The sequence below is a fragment of the Podarcis liolepis genome (genome assembly GCF_965112155.1).
Source record: "Podarcis liolepis genome assembly, chromosome: 5".
NCBI classification, from domain to species: domain Eukaryota; kingdom Metazoa; phylum Chordata; class Lepidosauria; order Squamata; family Lacertidae; genus Podarcis; species Podarcis liolepis.
This window is the reverse complement of record NC_139556.1, coordinates 93,377,578-93,398,546: the sequence shown is the minus strand read 5'-3', so window position 1 is coordinate 93,398,546 and position 20,969 is coordinate 93,377,578. Positions and strand designations below refer to the sequence as shown.

At 43.5% G+C, this 20,969-nt stretch overlaps 1 protein-coding gene, 1 long non-coding RNA gene and 1 pseudogene across 3 annotated transcripts in view; 1 reads left to right on the top strand and 2 right to left on the bottom strand.

Annotated features, from left to right (window-relative positions):
- Window positions 1–20,969, bottom strand: part of LOC310707418 (uncharacterized protein) — a gene marked incomplete at its 5' end in the record, with an annotated part of 471,308 nt that overhangs the window by 140,258 nt on the left and 310,081 nt on the right. The gene's annotated exons all lie outside the window — the stretch shown is intronic.
- On the bottom strand, window positions 9,464–12,824 carry LOC310707453 (small ribosomal subunit protein uS7-like; annotated as a pseudogene). Its single transcript has 2 exons — window positions 12,383–12,824; window positions 9,464–9,628 (listed from the first exon to the last, which is right to left on the bottom strand). The product of its transcript is annotated as a small ribosomal subunit protein uS7-like (transcript).
- LOC310707482 lies at window positions 9,554–14,556 on the top strand. Its single transcript, XR_014526493.1, has 2 exons — window positions 9,554–9,648; window positions 12,403–14,556. It is a non-coding gene; the product is annotated as an uncharacterized lncRNA (long non-coding RNA).

The window sequence follows — 20,969 nt, the reverse complement described above, 5'->3', positions numbered from 1 at the left end:
AGAGAAATATGTTGTTGGCAGGAATTAATTTTGCAACAGTCAAAATAGGCAGCAGCTACTGCAGCTGCCCACTGGAGAATCCCAAGTGCTCTCAGCTTTTCACACAATCCCTGGCGATGGCAGCTATTCACAAGCAAGCTAATGGTTTAACCCCTTGTATGCCTTCGACTCACACGAAAGAGAAGGCAAAGCAGGTCAGGGAAGAAACAGAGGGCCTTTTGAATAAGGGCACAATCCACTGGGAAGTTCATCTGTGTAAGCCCCTCTGCAATGAATGGGAGCTGCACAAGAGCTCTTGCACTGAGTAGTACTCTTGCATAGCTCCCACTCCCACATGAGAACTTCCCAAGAGACTAAGTGCTGTGCCTGTAAGGGAGCTTGCGGTGCTCCCTTTCTTGCTTTCTTGGGTTAGGGTCTTAGAACAGAAACGAGTGGAAGGAAAAAAGGAGCATCCTGTTGCATAGAATTTTACTCATCTCTCCATTCTGTGTGTTCTCCAACACACACACACTTTGCAAGTACCTCAGCTATTGAGGGTTTCATGTGGAGGAAAGCACCATTAGGAAATGAATGCGTGGACATACATACACACTGACAAAATTGTTTCTCAATTTGTTCTAAGTCACAGATTTCTGATTTTTGCTCCTTGCAAAACAGAAAGGGAGAGAGAATATAATAAGAGTCAGCTGCAACTTATGAGAAGTAATGCCAATTTGTTGGTAAGGTGTTTATTCAAATTCATAGGCAAATCTAACCAATCTGTTTACAAACTGGAGTCTTGCATCAGCTCCAGCCTGCACAGTTCCAGTTGACCATGTGGAGGCTGTGAGACTGGATCAAAGAGAGAAGACAGAGAGAGAAGGCAATAGCCAAAGGCCATGGCATCATTCAAGAACACCAACAGTCAGTAAATATACAGTAAAACCACAGCCAAATCTACTAAAATTCTTTGTTACATAGAATAAAAGGTAGTTCTCATATAAAATGTAAAAATTAAATCTCCAAATCTCTTTTGAAGTTGACCACTAGTTTATCTAATTATTTCACCCTAATCTTCCTAGCATGGGACGTGGGTGGCGCTGTGGTCTAAACCACTGAGCCTAGGGCTTGCCGATCGGAAGGTCGGCGGTTTGAATCCCCGCGACGGGGTGAGCTCCTGTTGCTCAGTCCTAGCTCCTGCCAACCTAGCAGTTTGAAAGCACGTCAAAGTGCAAGTAGATAAATAGGTACCGCTCTGGCAAAAAGCGCTGCTCTGGTTTCGCCAGAAGCAGCTTAGTCATGCTGGCCACATGACCCAGAAAAACTGTCTGCGGACAAACATTGGCTTCCTCGGCCAGTAAAGCGAGATGAGTGCCGCAACCCCAGAGTCGTTCGTGACTGGACTTAACTGTCATGGGTCCTTTACCTTTTTTAATCTTCCTAGCTGCCAAGGTATAAAGCTACTTTATAAGTTACAAAGTAATAGGCATCGCTCAGCAGCCATTTCCCCCTCTCCACCCTGGTTAAATTGCTTTCATTCCCAAACAGGTTTTGTGAATTGATTTATTGGGTCTGTTTATAGTGGACATTGCAGTAACAACAACAGCAACAATTTATACCCCGACCATCCGGCTGGGTTTCCCCAGCGACTCTGGGCAGCTGCCAACAGATTAAAAACCGAATAAAACATTACACATTAAAAACTTCCCTAAACAGGGCTGCCTTCAGATGTCTTCTAAAAGTCAGATAGTTGTTTATTTCCTTGACATCTGATGGGAGGGTGTTCCACAGGGTGGGCGCCACCACCGATAAGACCCTCTGCCTGGTTCCCTGTAACCTCACTTCTCGCAGGGAGGGAACCGTCAGAAGGCCCTTGGAGCTGGATCTCAGTGTCCGGGCTGAACGATGGGGGTGGAGACTCTCCTTCAGGTATACTGGGCCGAGGCTGTTTATTGTCTCCCAAGACAGATGGATGCCAACAACTACAGAACCCAAACCATCCCGGTAGTTTGTAAGCTTCCTATGGAACTAAGCGACATCAGAATCCTCTATGAGAGGCATGGATGGTCTCAATCTATAATCAGTTATGATGCGCTTTTGAATATCTCCTATAAATTTGAAAGAAATGTGTACAGGTTCTGGTGGTTTATGCCTGTTGGCAGATTTGGGGAATAAATTCCAGACTACATGTAATGCTTGCATAAGCCTTGTTCCAAAGTTTTGGCAGAAATTCACAGGTTAGATAAATGATGTTCATGGAACAACTCAGCTATGGGATCTGCACTGTGCTGTTAGTTAAGTGCCAGCTGCAATAGGATTTAAATTGCACACTGTTGCAATTGGTGATACAATGGCTGCCCAAATGCCTGCACAGCTTCAAGAGTGATGCTGGCAGTGGCTGCTTCTGGACAATATCCCTGGCATGACAACCCTAAGAGGGTTGAGACGATATGCATGTTCAGTTGGCATATGGCTCACACAGTTGCTGATGATCTGTAGCATTAAACCTTCAAACTGGGAAGGTGGGGTGCATGCACAAAGGAATTTAATGTGAATTCGCTGTTACTCAGGTGTGCAAGTTTTTCCCAGTATCCACATGACTTCCTCATTTAAATTATTATTTTATTATTTATTATTATTAACTGAATTTATAAACCGCCCTATACCTGGAGGTCTCAGGGCAGTTCACTCCTCACCCCTTAATCTACATTTACTTGTTCCCTGTATAATTCAATAACACAAATTAATCTGAATTCATATTGCATCCAGTGCAAGTGTAGACACAGAATATTACATCAAGTTATGTTGGTGATTCTCCAGCTGTGTGGTGATGGTGGCATGTGTTCTTTACCTCCACACCCACTTCTGTTTGCTTATTGCGACAGCCGAAATGATGTCTATTTCCAAGCGTGTCTGTTTTCAATAGTTGTGTGCTGAGGACGTTGTGCAGAACATAAATCAGCTTTACATCTTTAAATTTGAGGAGAAGGAAATCTTCTCCATAACACTCCATAACTCTGTCACACCTGATCCAGCCTGTGTTACTTAACATCAGTTCTTGTGGTTGAATAAAGCAAGTGAGATGCCTTCATGCATTGATCTGGTATTGCAGCATTTGTAGGCAAAGTGCAATTTCTTACTTTTCGTTTAAGAACAGGTGAGTAAGTTTCTTAACTTGTTTTCAGAAGTGTGATATGAAAATTTGGTTTAATTTTTTTGGGGGGGGGGCGGAACATATGGATTAGACTGCTAATTGACACATTTCCCTTTTTTCATGTTTGAATTTTGTAGCTAGTTCCTCCATGTCTTTGTTCTTTATTACAGACATCTTCAAATATCTAAAGGGCTGTCACACGGAAGGATGGAATTAGCTTTTTTCTCCTGCTCTGCAGGCTAAGGACCCGACCCAATGGATTCAAGTTACAAGAAAGGAGATTCCAACTAAACATAAGGAAGAACTTCCTGACAGCAAGAACTGTTCAACAGATGAATGGACTCCTTCAGGACTTTCCTACCTTGGAGGTTTTTAAACAGAGGTTGGTCAATATTCACGTATGCAAGCTGAGATTCCTGCATTGCAGGGGGTTGGACTACATGATCTTTGGGATTCCTCCCAACTCTACAATTCTATGAAAGTTGAACAGGTAGAACTCTTGTCTTGATAAGACTAAGGAGGTGACATTGGAAAGCAACAAGAAGGCAACAAGAAGGAGGTAGGCCCTAGAGCTTTGACTGACAGTGCACAATCCTGGAGAAGAGATTGTTGAATTCACCAGCTGCTAGTAGGCACTCAGGGACCAGCTGCATCAATATTACTTCCTTAGAAATAAGGAATAAAGGGGAATTTCTGTATTTTGCCAACTCTTTCCTTTTTTAAAAAAGCAATTTGTGAGAAAGATATTTTGAGCTTTGGACAGACATACTAGGCTACTTTTGCACAAAATCAAAATACATTTATTTGATAATGTTAACAGAGAGTACTCTTATAGTGAATACATTGAAAATTTCAAAGAGAGAGAAAAAAACAGACTTTTCTTATCTACAGAAGTGTAATAGTCCCTTGCTCATTCTTCCTCAAGCAGTCAAACAGGGGGAATACTTAGGGCCAAATGACATGTTCGAATAAAGATGTGTATTTTAAATCTTGGCAGCTGCTTTTGATAGAGAAAAGCAGCTTCAGGAGAGGAGGGCAATTTTCAAAAGAGAACTAGAAGAAAAGTGCAGGTGGGAAAAGGCAAGGGTTAAGCACCCCACCACTTTGCCACTGAAAATTGCCACCTCTTGATTCTGTTTTTCACTAGAAGAATCAGCTGTTGTAATTTAAATGCATCTGTTTGCACATAACAGAAAGTTTGTCCCTTAATGGGCTTGCTTCCTTTGGAGAAGTGGGCACTGGAGTCCAGGGCATAAACCACTTGGTGTGCAAGTTCCACTAAAATTAATGGGAGTTGCATGGTTCTCATGTATGTGTGGATGATGCATTCCAACTACCATGCTTCAGAACCTATGGCACAACCTTTTCAAAAAAACCACTAACATATGTTACATAAATGCATTCATTCTACTGCTGCTTCTATTAAAAGCAACAAGCTTTTAGTTTGTCTTTTTCAATTGCATTGTTTTGTCATTGCTGTCAGGATGCTCTTAGCAATGTTTGTCCTGATATCTGTATGTCAGCTGAACAGAATGTACAGCAATTAGGCACTCATTCCTCTTATTTGCTTCCTTGAGATTTATGCCTTCCCATTTTTAGTTTTGTCAAGGCCATTTAAAACACAGGGGGCCTTACCTACACGTAAAACAATACTTTGCTGGTGATTTCTTAGCCCCTTCTCCACTAATTTGTCCCATTAAGGGCAGATACATAATATGCTGACTCAATCATTGGTTTTGTTTCTACAAAATTAAAGGAAAAAATAATTTATGAAATTTGTTTTAGATCAGCCTACAATCTAAACACAAGCTGGGACAAGGCTAGAAGCCTGAAAGTTTCAGTAGACTAATAAAGGCACAAACATTAAACTGAAAGGGCAACTATAAAGCTATGGGAAGCTCATAAGAGTTGAAAGAGAGAAAAGTGGGAAACAGAAGAGGAAGAATCATGGAAGGAGGAGGAAAGGGCAAAGGGCTTTTAATGCATTAGTAGCAATAATAATAGTATTTATATAGGTTTTTAAAGCTCAAACTATTGGCCAAATGCTAGTGTAATTATCTTTACAACAACCTACAAAGGCCACTTTACTCATTACCTTTCTGTAAGTGTACCTGAGATGTTCTAAAGGTTTAGCTGAAGATATATCCTCTAGTATATCATATTGGTGTACATGACGAGGACTCCTGGCTACAGCTGTCAAGTGTATACTCAAGAGCAAACTTGGACTATACTGCTGCATAATGGATGAAACTACCCAAAGGTAGGCCAACATCATTACCCTTATATTGCAAGGGTGTGTTTTAGAGGCAGTTGCTTGCTGAAGTCACCCCGTAGCATGCTCCAGTCTGAGGTGAAACTTGAAGTGAAGCATTCCAGTCTTCACACTGATAGCCAATATACTACAACAGCTTGACTAGCATGACATGCAGAGTGTCATGGAACTTCTTGGTTCAGGGGGTGGGATGGAGCTTGGAAGGAGAATAAGGAAGAGCTAAGAATGTACTTTTATATGCCTGTTGTCTTTGTCCATGGAGTTTTCTTGGCAGGGATACTGGAGTGGCTTGCCAGTTCCTGCTCCAGGTGGATCATGTTTGGTCAAAACTCTCCACTATGACCTGTCCATCTTGGGTGCCCTGCTCAGCATACTTCATAGCTTCTCTGAGTTATTCAAGCCCCTTCGCCACGACAAGGCAGTGATGGTTTTCCCAGTAGTGATGTATGGAAGTGAGAGCTGGATCATAAAGAAGGCTGATCACCGAAGAATTGATGCTTTTGAATTATGGTGCTGGAGGAGACTCTTGAGAGTCCCATGGACTGCAAGAAAATCAAACCTCTCCATTCTTAAGGAAATCAGCCCTGAGTGCTCACTGGAAGAGACTCCAGTACTTTGGCCACCTCATGAGAAGAGAAGACTCCCTGGAAAAGACCCTGATGTTGGGAAAGATGGAGGGTACAAGGAGAAGGGGACGACAGAGGACGAGATGGTTGGACGGTGTCATCGAAGCTACAAACATGAGTCTGACCAAACTGCGGGAGGCAGTGGAAGACAGGAGTGCCTGGCGTGCTCTGGTCCATGGGGTCACTAAAAGTCGGACATGACTAAATGACCAAACAACAACAAGAATGTACTATTACTTGATCAAGGACCTCTGGTAACACATGGTGGCAGTGTTGTAGATTCCACATACTCACAATGAAAGAATGAGTGAAAGAACCAAGAGATACTTCAGTCTACTAAGAACAGCCCTATGCTTTAGGCAGGGAGACAATGGCAGCCCAGTCTGCTCAGTTACCGGTATTTGTATTTACAACCCCCAGTGACTAGCCCAAATGGAGGTACAGATTTGAGGGGTTCTGAATAGCTTTAAATATGATGACGATGATATATTTATTTATACCCCACCTTTTTCTCTGACAGGAATCAAGGCGGCATACAGATAAAAAAAGAATTGCTAAAAACATGGGGAGGGGCGCAATTAAACATTAATATAATTAAAACTACATACACATATAAAATCTGTTTAAAACATACAAATAATTACAATAAAAACAGCATGGCAACAGCCCTTGTATTATAAGCCTGTTGGAAGAAGAAGGCTGTCAGCTGCAGGTGGAAGGACAACAAGGAAAGAGCTAGACTAGCTTCTCCAGGGAGGGTGTTGGCAGAAGCCACCAAGCAGGGAGACAGTCTGGCAGAAGCCACCAAGTAGGCCCTCTCCCATGTCCCCACCAAGCATGCTTGTAAGGGTGGGCAGGACTGAAAGAAGGGCCTCCACTGAAAACTTCAAAACCCGGCCAGGTTCATATGAGGGAATGCCATATTTCAGATAGCTTTGACCTAAGGGAGTTGTATGATACCTATAACCCGGTCAGCGATGTGGCTATAGCTCTTTGAGCCAGTTGAAGTTTCTGAGCACTTTTCAAAGACAGGCCCCACACAGAGCGCACTAAAGTAATTCCAACAGGGTGTCGTGTGTCACTGTGGCCAAATCAGACATCAGAAGGGATGGACAGCTAGCACATTAGCTTTAACTGTGCAAATGCTCTCCTGGCCACCACAGAAACCTGAGCATCCATGCTCAATACTGAGTCCAGCAGCATGCCCTAACTATGAACCTGTGTCTTCAGGAGTAGTTAAACAGCAAACCAGAAGAGGAGCAGATTAACACAATGATTTATCTAATGGAGAGTGAATCAGATGATATCCTGTTATCATTCCAGCTCAGTGAGGAAGAATTAAAGAAATATTATATAGGGAATAATAGTATTGAAGAAGATTTCACTCTGACATATAAAGTGATTTACGAAGGGGAAACTCACACTTGCAAAAAGAAAACGAACTCATGGATTATTTTATTACCTCTATAGTATGCAGTTGAGCTTTCATGACAAGATGTTTAGGGACAGACCGTTTGTGGGGGCCAGAGATGTCTGAACAACTACAGTTGGGTGGGAAACTCACCTAGGAAAAAGAAGTCTCCCAGGGATGGAAGGATCTGCCAATTTCAGTTCATCATAGAATCATAGAGGTGGAAGGGATCCAAGGATCATCTAGTCCAACCCCTTGCAACGCAGGAATCTCAGCTAAAGCATCCATGACAGAGATGGCCATCCAACCTCGGTTTAAAAGCCTCCAAGGAAGGAGAGTCCATCACCTCTTGTGGGTGTCTGTTCCACTGTCAAACAGCTCTTACTGTCAGAAAGTTTTTCCAAATGCTTAATCAGAATCTCCTTTCTTATAACTTGAAGCCATTGTCTCGAGTCCTACCCTCAAGAGCAGGAGAAAACAAACATCAGTTGCTCATTTCCCCAATCTTAAATTCCATTCTCCATATTTCTGGAAAAAATAGTTGTTGTTGTTTACTTTAAATCTTCATAAAAATTCTGCAGCATTTAATGCAAACTTCTTCCAATAAACACATTTTTGTATGCAGACCAGTGGTTTACTGAGGACCCCCGATTTCTCAAAAGCCAAGCCATGGACCCCCTACTTTTGAAAATTTTGATAACTCTATGCTAGTTACCTCTGCAAAGCAATTTTTTTGAATAAAATGTGGTGTGGCCCCTAATAAACAAAGGATTTTAGGGATACTAAAAAACAGAGTAGGGCTGAGTGACATCTGGCTTTCAACATTGTGATATATCAGCAGCTAAACATTGTGATATTCTGATATATCACGATGTCTGAAATTAGGGATCAGGTGTGGGGATGAGGGAAGGAGCAGTCACAGAAATCGGATGGGTGGAGGGAGGAGAGAAAGCAGAGTCAACTCCACCACATGGTTTGAGTGGAAGGGGTTGGGGGTGCATCAGTGGGGCAGCCAGCAAAGATGCGCATCCACTGTGGCTGCTTTCCTTCAAACTGAGAAAAGCTGTTCTGCCTCAGTGCCTGGGGAAGGTAATGCCACGGGTGTTGAAGTGAGGGCGATCAGCTGTCTTGTTCTCCATCAGGGAAGGCAGCACCTCACAATCGGACTGCCCTGTTTTCCCTCAGCGTGAGGGAAAACTGCAGCATTATTGGCTGCCCTGGTCTCGCTCAGCATGAGGGAAGGCAGCTCAGATTATCAGCTGAGATTATCATGCAATATTGGCAGTGCCATGAAATTGGCTGCCCTGTTCTCCCTTGCCGAGAAGTCATATATTGCTGCATACTGCCAGGTCAAAATCACTATCGTGGTGTGATTGCAAAACCAATTTTGACCAATATATTGAAAAATCACACAGCACTAAAACAGACCATAAAATTTGTGATAAAGGTAAAGGTAAAAGGACCCCTGACCGTTAGGTCCAGCCGTGGCAGACTCTGGGGTTGCGGCGCTCATCTTGCTTTATTGGCCGAGGGAGCCGGCATACAGCTTCCGGGTCATGTGGCCAGCATGACTAAGCTGCTTCTGGCGAACCAGAGCAGCGCACGGAAACGCCGTTTACCTTCCCACCAGAGCGGTACCTATTTATCTACTTGCACTTAGACGTGCTTTCAAACTGCTAGCTTGGCAGGAGCTGGGACTGAGCAACAGGAGCTCACCTCATCACGGGGATTCAAACGGCCGACCTTCTGATCAGCAAGCCCCAGGCACTGTGGTTTAACCCACAGCGCCACCCGCGTCACTCCAAAATTTGTGAAAATAACTTGGAGGGGGAAGGGATGGGGCCACAGATTCCCTAGGTGTGTTCTGCCTATCTCCAGGGATCCCTGGACCCCTAATTGGAAACCACTGATATAGACTAATGAACACGTTTTTGCAGGTTATTTTCATTAATATATTCATATTTTTATTTTATTTTGAAAATGAGAATTTATTTGCTTTGGATATCCTGCAACAGCAGCTCTTAATGGTTGGACTTGGCCACATGCTCCAACTCGTCCTTCTTCTTGATGGAGGAACCCTTAGCTGCATTGATCAGCTCATCTGCTAGGCACTCAGCTATGGTCTTTATGTTGCAGAAGGCGGCTTCAGGAGCTTCATGAGCCCCAGTGCAGAGCAACCAGAGAGCCTGACTGACACGATGGAAAGGTGACACATTTCATTTCATTTATTTATTTACGGCTATTAGCCCATAAAATATGTACAAACATAAAAAAGCACAAAGGCTTAAAAACCGAAATATCTGGCAACAGAAGGTGAACACTGCGATGCAAGGGTGGGTCATTGGGCAGAGCCAAATAACAGGATGTGGCCCGGAGAGCTCCAAGGGACGGTTCACAGAAAAAGGAAAACTGAAGACGAGATCCGACATGCACTCTCATCATAACTGTCCGATTAGATTTTGATGTTGTTGTTGTTTTTTGGTGGTTTTTGTGTGTGAGATAACCGCATTCAGGAATCTCGCCACCTGCAGAGTAACAGAAGGATCTGTATCCTGCAAAAGCAGTGCGGTGTGTGACTCAACAGGCCTGCTAACCAAGCGCAGTAAAGCAGGGCCCAGGAATTTAGTCCTGGCTATGCTATGTAGGGGACAGTTGAACATTATATGTGGAAGAGATTCAACAGTTTTCCCATCACACACGCATAGCGGAGACACCAAACCCTTGGAAAATCTGTGGCTCAGCAGGTTCGATGGAAGGACATTGAACCTTGCACGAATAAATGCAAGTCGGTGTGGTACTGATGAAAGAGATGACATGTATGATGGAAGGTCAAGTGGTGGGGTTATTCCGTGATACCTGGGGGAGCAGACACCCCCACCTCTGGCAAGGTTGTGTTGATTTTCAATGTCTGCTAATCTTTGCTCAATGAGGCTTTTAGCTGAGCGTAAGTTCATCTTTAGGGAGTCCGCTGGGGAAATTCCGATGCTCAGAAGTTTGGCATGGATTTTTCCTACCCACGGATTAACAAATTCGTCCCGCCAGAGGCACTGAAAAAGGTAATGGTCGGGAAGCCTATGCCAGCTGGACAGCCAATAGCCAAAGACTCGCTTCCAGATGACAGTCTCCAATGTTGCAATCCTTAACTCCAGACGTATGGCTGCGTTGCTCACACACATGGGGAGTTTCAGGAGGCGACGGAGAAACTGATTCTGCAATGTCTCCAGCGATGTTAAATTGGACCCAGGGGCCCAGAGCGGGGCAGCATAGCAGAGGGTGGAAACCACTTTAGCGTGGTATACCTTCAATGCAGAAGGGATGTGGGAGGCTCCGTCAGCCGCAAAAAATTGGAGTAGAGCATAAAGTATTGTTTTCCCTTTGTTTAGTAAATACTGTATCTGTGGCTTCCAGCTTAGGTTGTAGTGAAAAAAGACTCCCAGGTATTTAAATTTGAAAACCTGTTCTAATTGGACTCCATCTAACTTCCAGCTGTAAGTTTTCCGAGACCTGGTAAAGACCAGGACTTTAGATTTCCCATGATTAATTGTCAGATGGTTGAGTTTGCAATAAGTCGCAAAAATCTTTAGAGCTCTGCATAGACCGACTCTAGAGTAGGAAAGGATCGCTGCATCATCGGCGTATAGGAGCAAAGGGCAGCGAAAATCGGCTAGGCGAGGGGCATGAATGTTGGCTTGAGACTCATTCAGAAAGAGCTTCATATCGCTAATAAACAGGTTGAAGAGGAGTGGAGCCAAAATGCAGCCTTGGCGCACACCTCTATTTATTGGGACCTCGTTGGATAGGTTTCCCGCAGGTGTGAGTCTCACTCTAGCCGACGACCCGTGGTGTAATTGGGTTATAAGCCATAACAGTCTTCTATCTATGCCCCATCTCTCTAGTTTCTTCCATAGACAGTTTCTTGGGATACTGTCGAAGGCGGCCTTTAGGTCTATGAAAGCGACACATAGGCGCCCCCGCCTCGGGGCAGAATATTTTCTGGCAAGATGATACATAATTACCATATGGTCAGAGGTCGAGTAATTGTTCCTAAAGCCCGCTTGCTCATGGCCAATCAGATTTGAGTCGTTTGCCCAATGAGACAGCTTAGACAGCAAAAATTTTGCATAGATTTTCCCGATGATAGACAAAAGGCTGATGTTCCGATAGTTCCCCGGGTCAGCAGGGGGACCCTTTTTATGGACTGGCACGATCACGGCCTCCTTCCATGACCTAGGGATAAGCCCCGTAGAATTAATTGCGTCAAAGACTTTGGCCAGAATTTCAGCCCACCACCTCGGTTGCGCAACAATAGCCTCAGCAGGGACTAGATCCGGCCCGGGGGCTTTGCCCGTTTTCAGATCTAATATCAAGTCCATTATCAGGTCTGGGTCGGTAGAGGGCCACAAAGGTAGATGGTCGGCTCGGAATTCCGTGGATGAGTTGGATTCCTCTGCCAAGGAGAAATATTTACTCAAGAATTTTTCCCATGTGGGCGCAGGGATAATCGTCAGTGGGTACTTCCTTCCTCTTATGTTTATCAGAGCCCAAAATTCCTGTGGTCTGCGGGATCTAGAGGCCGCTATCAAGGCTCGCCAACGCTTTTGATGCCACTCGCGTTTGGCCAGCTTTAAAGTCTGTTTGTATGCTCTTTTGGCTTGTAAATAGGAGGATGGTAGAGCTTGGGCATTAGAGTTTTTGTATTCATTATAGATGGAACGAAGAAGGGATCTTGCTTGTTTGCAAGAGGTGTTAAACCAAGGGGCCCCAGCACTGCAATGCGCCACTTTCACCTTTTGAGGAGGTGATGTAAAAAAAGTGGTAAGGTTTGTTGTAAGAAGGTTAAAAAGTTTCAAAACCGAATTGGAATCTTGTAAATCAGTAGTTATTTGAGGTAGATAGGCAGTGATTTCCCTATGGAAAAAATCCTGGTATTTTTGGGCCACAGCCTCCGACCATTTGAAAGGTGACACATCAACAGCTTGTCTCCTCACTGTGCCAGCTCAACCAATACAGGTAGAGTCTTCATGAGGGCCACTGTTGATGATGGCATTCACCAGGACTTGAAGGGGGTTCTATCCTGTGAGCAAATGAATGATCTCAAAGGCATGCTTGATGATGAACAGTCATGAGCTTCTTGCCATTGTTGCATCCATGCATTATCATTGAGTTAGTGAGGCGCTCAACAATAGGACACTGGGCTTTGCAGAAGCGCTTGGCAGCATAGCGCCCAGCACTGTGTGGCAAATACTTGGCATTTTTCTCCTTCACTGCAATGTAATCCTGCAAGGAGATGTCACTGATCTGCACATCATCTGTGCCCCATTTTCCAAACAACTTGATATCAGGGGTCTCTGCCACAGCAGGGACTGTATCCCAGCCAGTCATTATGGAGTCCTCCCCGTGTCCCACTCACTTGCAGAGGCAGAAAAGCTAATATATTCATTTTTATGCACACTTTCCCCATATATTTATAAACTTGGTTTGGTTGGAGAACTGCACTGAAAATTTCAGGTAAGTGAGAATTTCAACAGATTGCTATGTTCCAGTTTTCAGGTTGCTTCTGAAAGTGCAGATTTGATAAATTTAGCTTTAAATGAGAACTGAATCAAATCTCTCTCCCTTCCCTAGTCACTACTGCGAGGCACCATGAGAGAGTTAGGAAGCAACAATTAGACCTCCATGGCAGCAATGACAGCAGGTAGATGGTGTTCATACGCTGAAGGAAAAGCCACAACAAAGTTTTCAGAGGTATTAATAGCAGCATGTGTGGTGGGGAAGACCCACCCTCTCAACACCAGTGTCACTGCTGCTTATCAGGCTGGGGTGGGACAAAGAAGTAGCAAGGCTGGGGCTTTATTAGGAGTGCTGGATTGGTTCCACCAGTGCCCTTAACCTCACCACCAACCTGCCCTGCCCCAGCTCTGTGTAGGTCAGCAGCAGTGATGCCAGTGTCAGAAGGGCAGCTCCATGGCCCACCACACATGCTGCTAATGGGAGGTACGGGGAATTTTAGCAGGCATACCAAAAAACAGGGAGGGAAAATTACAGTGATGAAACAGAAAAACCCAGAATGGAAAATTGTCCACCAGAAGGTTCTGTTTGCTGCAACTGCATGTAAATGAGACATTTTACAAGAGCATGTTTTGCAGGAGTAACAGTACAACAAATAAATACTTTCTGGAATAATTGGCAGACAATACAGTAGTTAATATGAGAGTGTGGCAGCACAAACAAATGTGGATGGGTACCCAGTTGAATGTAAGCTAGACTCTGGAGTGGATGTCACAGTTATCTCACTGACTATTTAGACTACATTCAAGATAGAGCTTTCTAGAGTCAGATAAAAACCTAAAGCAACAATGAGAGAAACACTCTGCAACAGTGGAAAGGTTCAAAGCAACTATGCATTGTAATGGTGAAGAAAGAAAAGTTGTTTATGTGAGATCAATGCCTGTTAAGACTCAGAGCATATGAGGACCTGGTGTTGCTTAAATGGCTGGGATAAATGGCATTAAACATTGTCAGCAGTCAATCCACACACAGACTATCCCACACTCTTCCAGGGTCTGGGCTGGATAGGAACTTCAAATAAAATTAATCTGAAACCACATTCCATTTGTTCCATATTTGTTCCCAGACAAGTACCAATTTCACTCTTGAAAAAGCTGGAAGAAATGGAAATGGAGGTCACTGAACCTGTTGGTGATCCCACAGATTGGTGCGGTCCAATGGTTATTACTGATATGGATCTGTGTTGATTATTCCCAATTGAAATATAGAAGAGAACTGTATCCCATGCCAGTTGAGAAGGCAAGTCCAAATTCTTTTCTAAATTAGATGCCAACAGTGGATTCTGACCAATTTCATTGACAGAAAGCTCAACAAAACTAACAAAATTCATTACTGTTTTGTTTTTATTATTTATTTTGTGTTTTATCTTGTATTTTTATGCTGTGAACTGACCTGAGATCTATGGCTGAAGGGCAGTATACAATTTGAATAAATAAATAAAATAAAAATATTCCCTTTGAGTGTTTCCAGTTCAAAATACTACCCTTCAGAATCACTTCAATTCCAAGCACTTCCAGAAAAGAAAAGAAAAAAGAAAAGAAAAGAATTTGGGGCTGTTGAGGGGGTCCTGAGTGATATAGACAATGTTATAATCATGGTGGACAATATGGGATTACTTTATACATGGTTGTGACAGATCTTACAACAGCTTCTTGAGGCAAAAGTAACACTCAAGCAGAAGAAATGTGTGTTTACAATCTGTAACTTCCAAAGAACCTAAGGATTTATTGGAACCCAGATTTTTAAAAACCACTGAAGAACTTCAAAATGCAAACTAGAATAGGACAACCCCTCAGCCATATTTTAACCTAGCACTGTTTTGTTTTAATTTGCATCAGATTCTGTTGGGTTGACATGCCAATTTCCATATTTGTGAAAATAACTAAATATTCTAATATTCTCCAAATACAGAATGTGCAATAAAATTATCATGAGTCTGGTGTAATGCTCTTGGTGAGGAGAGTTCCATCCAGAAATATGGTTCACTCATGGATCAAACATCACAAGTAGAACTTTTGTTTCAACACCCATCCCCTCCAACATAATGCTCTTCCATAGAGTTGGCAGAGGTGGATTTAGGGCAGTGTGACCAGTTTCCTTGCACAGGGTTCAGGGTCCAAGGGGTGTTTTCCCACCTCTTTCCCAAAGCCAAGTTAGCACTTGCTCAGCTTTGAAAAGGAGATGGAAGGGCTCTAGGATGCTGCCAGAGCCTCATGCCTTCTTCCCAAAGTCCAGAGCCTTGCTTAGCTGGCTTTGAAAAGGCAGCGCAATAGCTGGGCGGTGGTGCCAAATTTTGACCTCGCACAGAATTCTATATTATCAAGCTCCACCCCTGGAATTGGCTCTCACATTCAGCTGCAAATCACTAAGTATTGAATAATCAACTTATGAGAAATCAAACGAAGTGTCTGCATATGGAGACCTGCCAGTATTCCTATGTGGAACTTTTCTTAGATTAGTCCAACATATTCTCTTCACCACACCTAAGGACAACAACAGAGAATGTAGGGAAGGACAAGTGGGACTCACAAAGTGGTCCCTAAACAATACCCTTCAGCATCTGCTGCCTGAGACAGCTGTCTCACTCTACGAATGGTAGGGCCAACCCTAGGGTTCAGATAAAGCATTTCCACTTCCACCAGCCAATCAAAGCATGATTTTATTTATTTAGAAGATTTTTATTTGTAAAACCTGTCTTTCAGAACACAGTGCCTGCACAAGACAGGCTCTAAAAGACATGAAAATACAATTAAAAACAAAGTGAGCAAGCAATGCAGCAAGTACATCACAATTCAGCCAAATGCAATACTTGCAAATACAGTATGTGTCTCTACCGTTCTTTTTTAATGGGGAGTGAAAATCAGCATCAGAATTAAAGCAGGGAGTGAAGAAGAAAGTGGAGAGTGAACATCAGCCTAGGATCTGGCAACTTCTGTTTCAGTGTATCTGAAGAAGTGTGCATGCACACGAAAGCTCATACCAAGAACTAACTTAGTTGGTCTTTAAGGTGCTACTGGAAGGAATTTTTTTATTTTGACTATGGCAGACCAACATGGCTACCTATCTGTAACTGGAGCCTCAGAATGAAAAGGGAAAGTGAAGATCAGCATTGGGATGAGAGGAGGAGGTGGTGGAGGATGAGGATGAGGAGACAACAGCAGAGGCAGCAACAGGTGGATCTGCTGCACCTCCCAGGGGGTCCAGATCCACTGCCCAAGGCGGCTACCTCACCCTACTTCATGGGCCAGCTGGCCCGGCTGGTATTATCCAGTTTGTTGTATGCAGAAAGTGGGACTCATAACACTAGTAGTTTCTATTGAATATTCATAATTTGAAAATGTTATTTTTTTGAGAAGTGTGATGTAATTATTCTCCTCTGTCAACCCTTGAGAGGTATGCAAGGGAGGGTCATCATATTGCCCTGGAGGAAGAAATGACCCTAGCTCATTTCCAATTATGAGTTAATTCACGGAGTATGTGCAAACAGATCATTTCCCTAGGACCCAGCAATGGAGAAAAGGAACCAACAAAAAAGTTAGCCTGGTGAGGGGGAAAAACTTCATTCAACCCATGAGCTTCATTTAGGGAAACAGGAGCCTCTACCATGTAGAGGAGAAGCTCTCCTTGCTCAGCAAGTAGAAGATGAGACATACCGCACAATTATAGCCGAGCAATTCACCCACTAGAACTGGTGAGATGATTACTCTATTTTTCACAGCATGCCTCATGGGTAATGACAAGCAGTGCATGCAACTTTACGCGTGAGTGTCTTGTGTCTGTTTATTCCCAGCAATGCCAGCAGGAAAAACTGTATCTTACGACACTCTGAACCATAGGTCCTTGATGCTTCAATAAGCAGCTCTCACAATGTGCTTTAAGTCAATTTTTCTCCCCTTGGAACTATATATTTGTAACAAGATTCCACATGGCACCCATTTCACAGAGAAATCACAAAGCACTTTGCTCTTTTTTAAAAAAAAAGGAGGAGGAGGGAGGGAAGGAAGGAAGGGGAAGAGAGAGAGAGAGAGAGAGAGAGAGAGAGAGAGAAAGAAAGAAAGAAAGAAAGAAAGAAAGAAAGAAAGAAAGAAAGAAAGAAAGAAAGAAAGAAAGACAATGAACTAGCTGTCTTGCTTTCATTTACATTTTTCAAGTTGCTTTCTCAGTTCTCAAAGTCTTTAACCTCTCAAGTGTTCCTGGACAGCCACTAGACATCCACCACTTGGACTGACTTTTGATAGGTGCCATGGCAGTTGCAAAGAACAGAGCTGCAGCTATTTACTTAAGAGGTTGGCGGCCATAGAGCTTAGGAATGTTTTCTGTAGCCTCACAAAAGGATAAGTTTTACTACACAATATAGGCACTTTCTAACAGATGAAAGAAATGGATTCAGTGTTGGGCACACAGCAAGCCAGGGAGACCTCAGTGGATAATGATACATAGTTAAGAGATGAACTCCAGAGCGCGCAGCACATTTACTGCCAATGAAATGCAGTTGTAATTATTTCTCATCCACCTTCCCACACTCCCCATTTTAAGAATCCAAGTCCTAATAGCCAATATGTTACACAAGTCTCTTCTATGTGCCATGAGAGAGGGGAATGACAAATTAGTTCTCATGAAAGCTTCTAAAAGTTCTGATCCTCTAAAAAGGGTTGTATCAACGTGTTAGGAGAGATGGTATACATATCGCTATTGTACAGAGGTCTGTATCAGCTCAGACCTTGGCGGCCTCAGATCCACGTGAGAGATGGCAGCAGACATGTAGGTCTGTGGTCGGGAACCTGAGGACTGTGAGCCGAATGTGGCCTCCAGGCCTCTCTATCTGGCCCTTGGGAGTCTCTCCAGACCATACTTCTCACTGGATCTGCTTTGCACACTGAGTGCTTTTGTCAAGCTGGAATGTATCACTGAACAGTGATAACTGGCTCTTGCTTGTCAGGAGGTTAGGACAGAGAGGGCTGTGAAACTGTGTGTAGAAACTAGCCTACAAATATTAAATTTACATTCAATGGCATGTGGCCCTTGGAAGGATGCCCAGAAGGTAACAAGGCATTGGGGCTTAAAAAGGATTTCCTGTAGGTCCAAGGTTCTACCTTCTACCTTCACACTAGCATAAATATTTAATAGCTGTAATGTGCAGATCCTCAACTCTTGTTATTGGGAGGTGGGTAGGTACTAATGATTTTACCCCTAGGTTCCAACAGGACAGCCGGTATGAGATGAGAAGAAAAGTAAAGTAAAGTAAGAAAAGGCGGACAGCCAGACAGGGTGCTCTGTTCACTGTCTGTTACCTATTGCCCTAACAGAGGTGGTTTTAGGGTAGTGTGACTGGTGCGGTTGCACTGGGCACTATGCTGCAGGGGGTGCCACAATAACGCTCTATAATGGAGCGCAAGAAGCGGGGGGGGGGCAAATTTTAGCGATGCATAGGGTGCTGCTGAAATCTGAGAGCTCAAACTCCGCCACTGGCCCTAAATAGATTTCAGTAAGTACCATGAAGAAACTGGGGCTTCAGATTGTATAACCCCACCCTGAGTCACATCTACTGCTTCCCTATGACTACCAGGGGCAGACCTTAGTAATTTGCCACCCTGTGCAAGGTCAACACTTGATGCCCACCCCCCAGTCTCACGGTGCCGGCTTAAGCCAGGCTTTGGGAAGGAGGAGTGAGGCTCTGGCAGGGACCTTGTTGTTGTTGTTGTTTAGTCTTTAGTCGTGCCCGACTCTTCATGACTCCATGGACCAGAGCACGCCAGGCACTCCTGTCTTCCACTGCCTCCTGCAGTTTGCTCAAACTCATGCTGGTAGCTTCGAGAACACTATCCAACCATCTCGTCCTCTGTCGTCCCCTTCTCCTTGTGCCCTCCATCTTTCCCAACATCAGGGTCTTTTCCAGGGAGTCTTCTCTTCTCATGAGGTGGCCAAAGTATTGGAGCCTCAGCTTCAAGATCTGTCCTTCCAGTGAGCATTCAGGGCTGATTTCCTTCAGAATGGATAGGTTTGATCTTTTTGCAGTCCATGGGACTCTCCTCCAGCACCATAATTCAAAAGCATCAATTCTTCAGTGACCAGCCTTCTTTATGGTCCAGCTCTCACTTCCATATACTGGGAAAACCATAGCTTTAACTAAAACTCCATGGCAGGGTCCTAGAGCCCAGTAAATACTTGCAGGCCAATAAGCACTTGCCCGATGTTGGGAAGGAAGAAGGAAGAAGCTAGGACCCTGTCAGATCCCTCATGACTCCTTCCCCAAACCAGGCAAGTGCTTACCAGGCTTTGAGAAGGTGCTCTCCTTGGCTGTGTGACCAGTGCGGCTGTACTGCTGCCCTAAATCTGCTTCTGTGACTATTCTGTTAAAGTGGGCTCTATCAGCCAGGCAGATAAATTTATTACAGCACTTGAGATCTATGTTTTCAAATCCCTAGAGAGGAAAATAGATTCGTGGGATGGTTCTTCAGCATTTTAGTTCTTAGACAGAAAATCATTGTTAAAGTAAAAAGAAAAGAGATGCGAGAGAAATCAGTATATGCTTCCTGTAGTTCGTTCTCTCTCAGCTGACCAAAGTACTAATATAAGCATTCTTAGACATCAGACACTGAGTTAATATTATGAAGTGACCTTTAAAAGTGAATCCAAATATGGCAAATGAAGAATTGGACCTCATAATTTCCACCTAGAAGCTTAAATTTATTCTTACCCATTAACATTTGACCATCTAGGATCCTCTGGCTATGAAACCTAATTCTCAAATCCCAAACTGCAGTATTGCCACCAGAAACCAAAGCTTCTTTATAGCCAATGCCAATGCAAATTCACATTCATTGATTAGAGTTTGAGAAACCCATCAGATTTAGAATTTGCATTTCCCCTCAGTTTCCACACAGATTACAAGTACATGGCATGTGAAACAGCTCATATTTCTTGAGTTAAATTATTGCTGCTTCTGAAACCAAAAACAGCCTATTATTAGGTACAAATTAAAATGTAACTTGGATTCTATTTGGTGAAGTGTAGTAGATATTGTGTTGTACTAAAATGACTGATTGACAAGCATGCTATGTTCTCTGCGTGGCAGTCTTTTAAATCTGTGATTACTTTAATATTGAAATGTTTCATAGAAATGTTTTCAAAGTGTAGTAATAAACTACTCTTGGATGCGAAAATAATCACTAAAGTATTTCTTGGGTACTGCTTTGTACAGGCACTTCAACATAGGGTCTGGAATTGGAGTGTTATTCTTTTTTCCTAAATGTATCATTATTGTAAATAATATACTTTTCCAGAAGGAAGTGCATAACTGGCTCTTAAAGGCCTTCAGAAAAAGACATGGAAAATTCAAGAGAAATATCGACAAATATTTTAAAACGCATTCAGCAATGCGGTTAAAATGGTCACAAGAGATACCGTTTATTCAACGTAAGATGCTATTATATTAAAACATGTTGGTGTTTTCATTTCTCTTTGATTCCCTTCCCACCTCTGCTTTCACTATACATGGTTTGTGTCATGGGCAGGGATACTTCTAAAAGCACCGGGGGTGGATCAAGGGCTGCACAAGCTGTGCACATGAACTGGGGGTGCTGAGCTGGAGAGGCGGACCACCTCTCCTGGTATGCTCCACGGAGAGCCTCAAGGTCCATAAATAGCAACACCCTAGTGGTCCCGGGCCCTAAGGAAGTTAGATTAGCTTCAACCAGAGCCAGGGCCTTTTCAACGCTGGCTCCGGCCTGGTGAAACGCTCTGCCTCATGAGACCAGGGCCCTGCAGTATCTGATTTCTTTCCGCAGGGCCTGTAAAACAGAGTTGTTCCGCCTGGCCTTTGGCTTGGAGCCAATTTGATTCCCTCCCTCTCTTTCTTTTTTCTTTTCCTTCTCCTCCTGCGATGAGGCTACATTTTAATATTTTAATGTTTCAATATTTTAATGTTGTATTTTAATTTTGTTTTTAAGCTGTATTCAT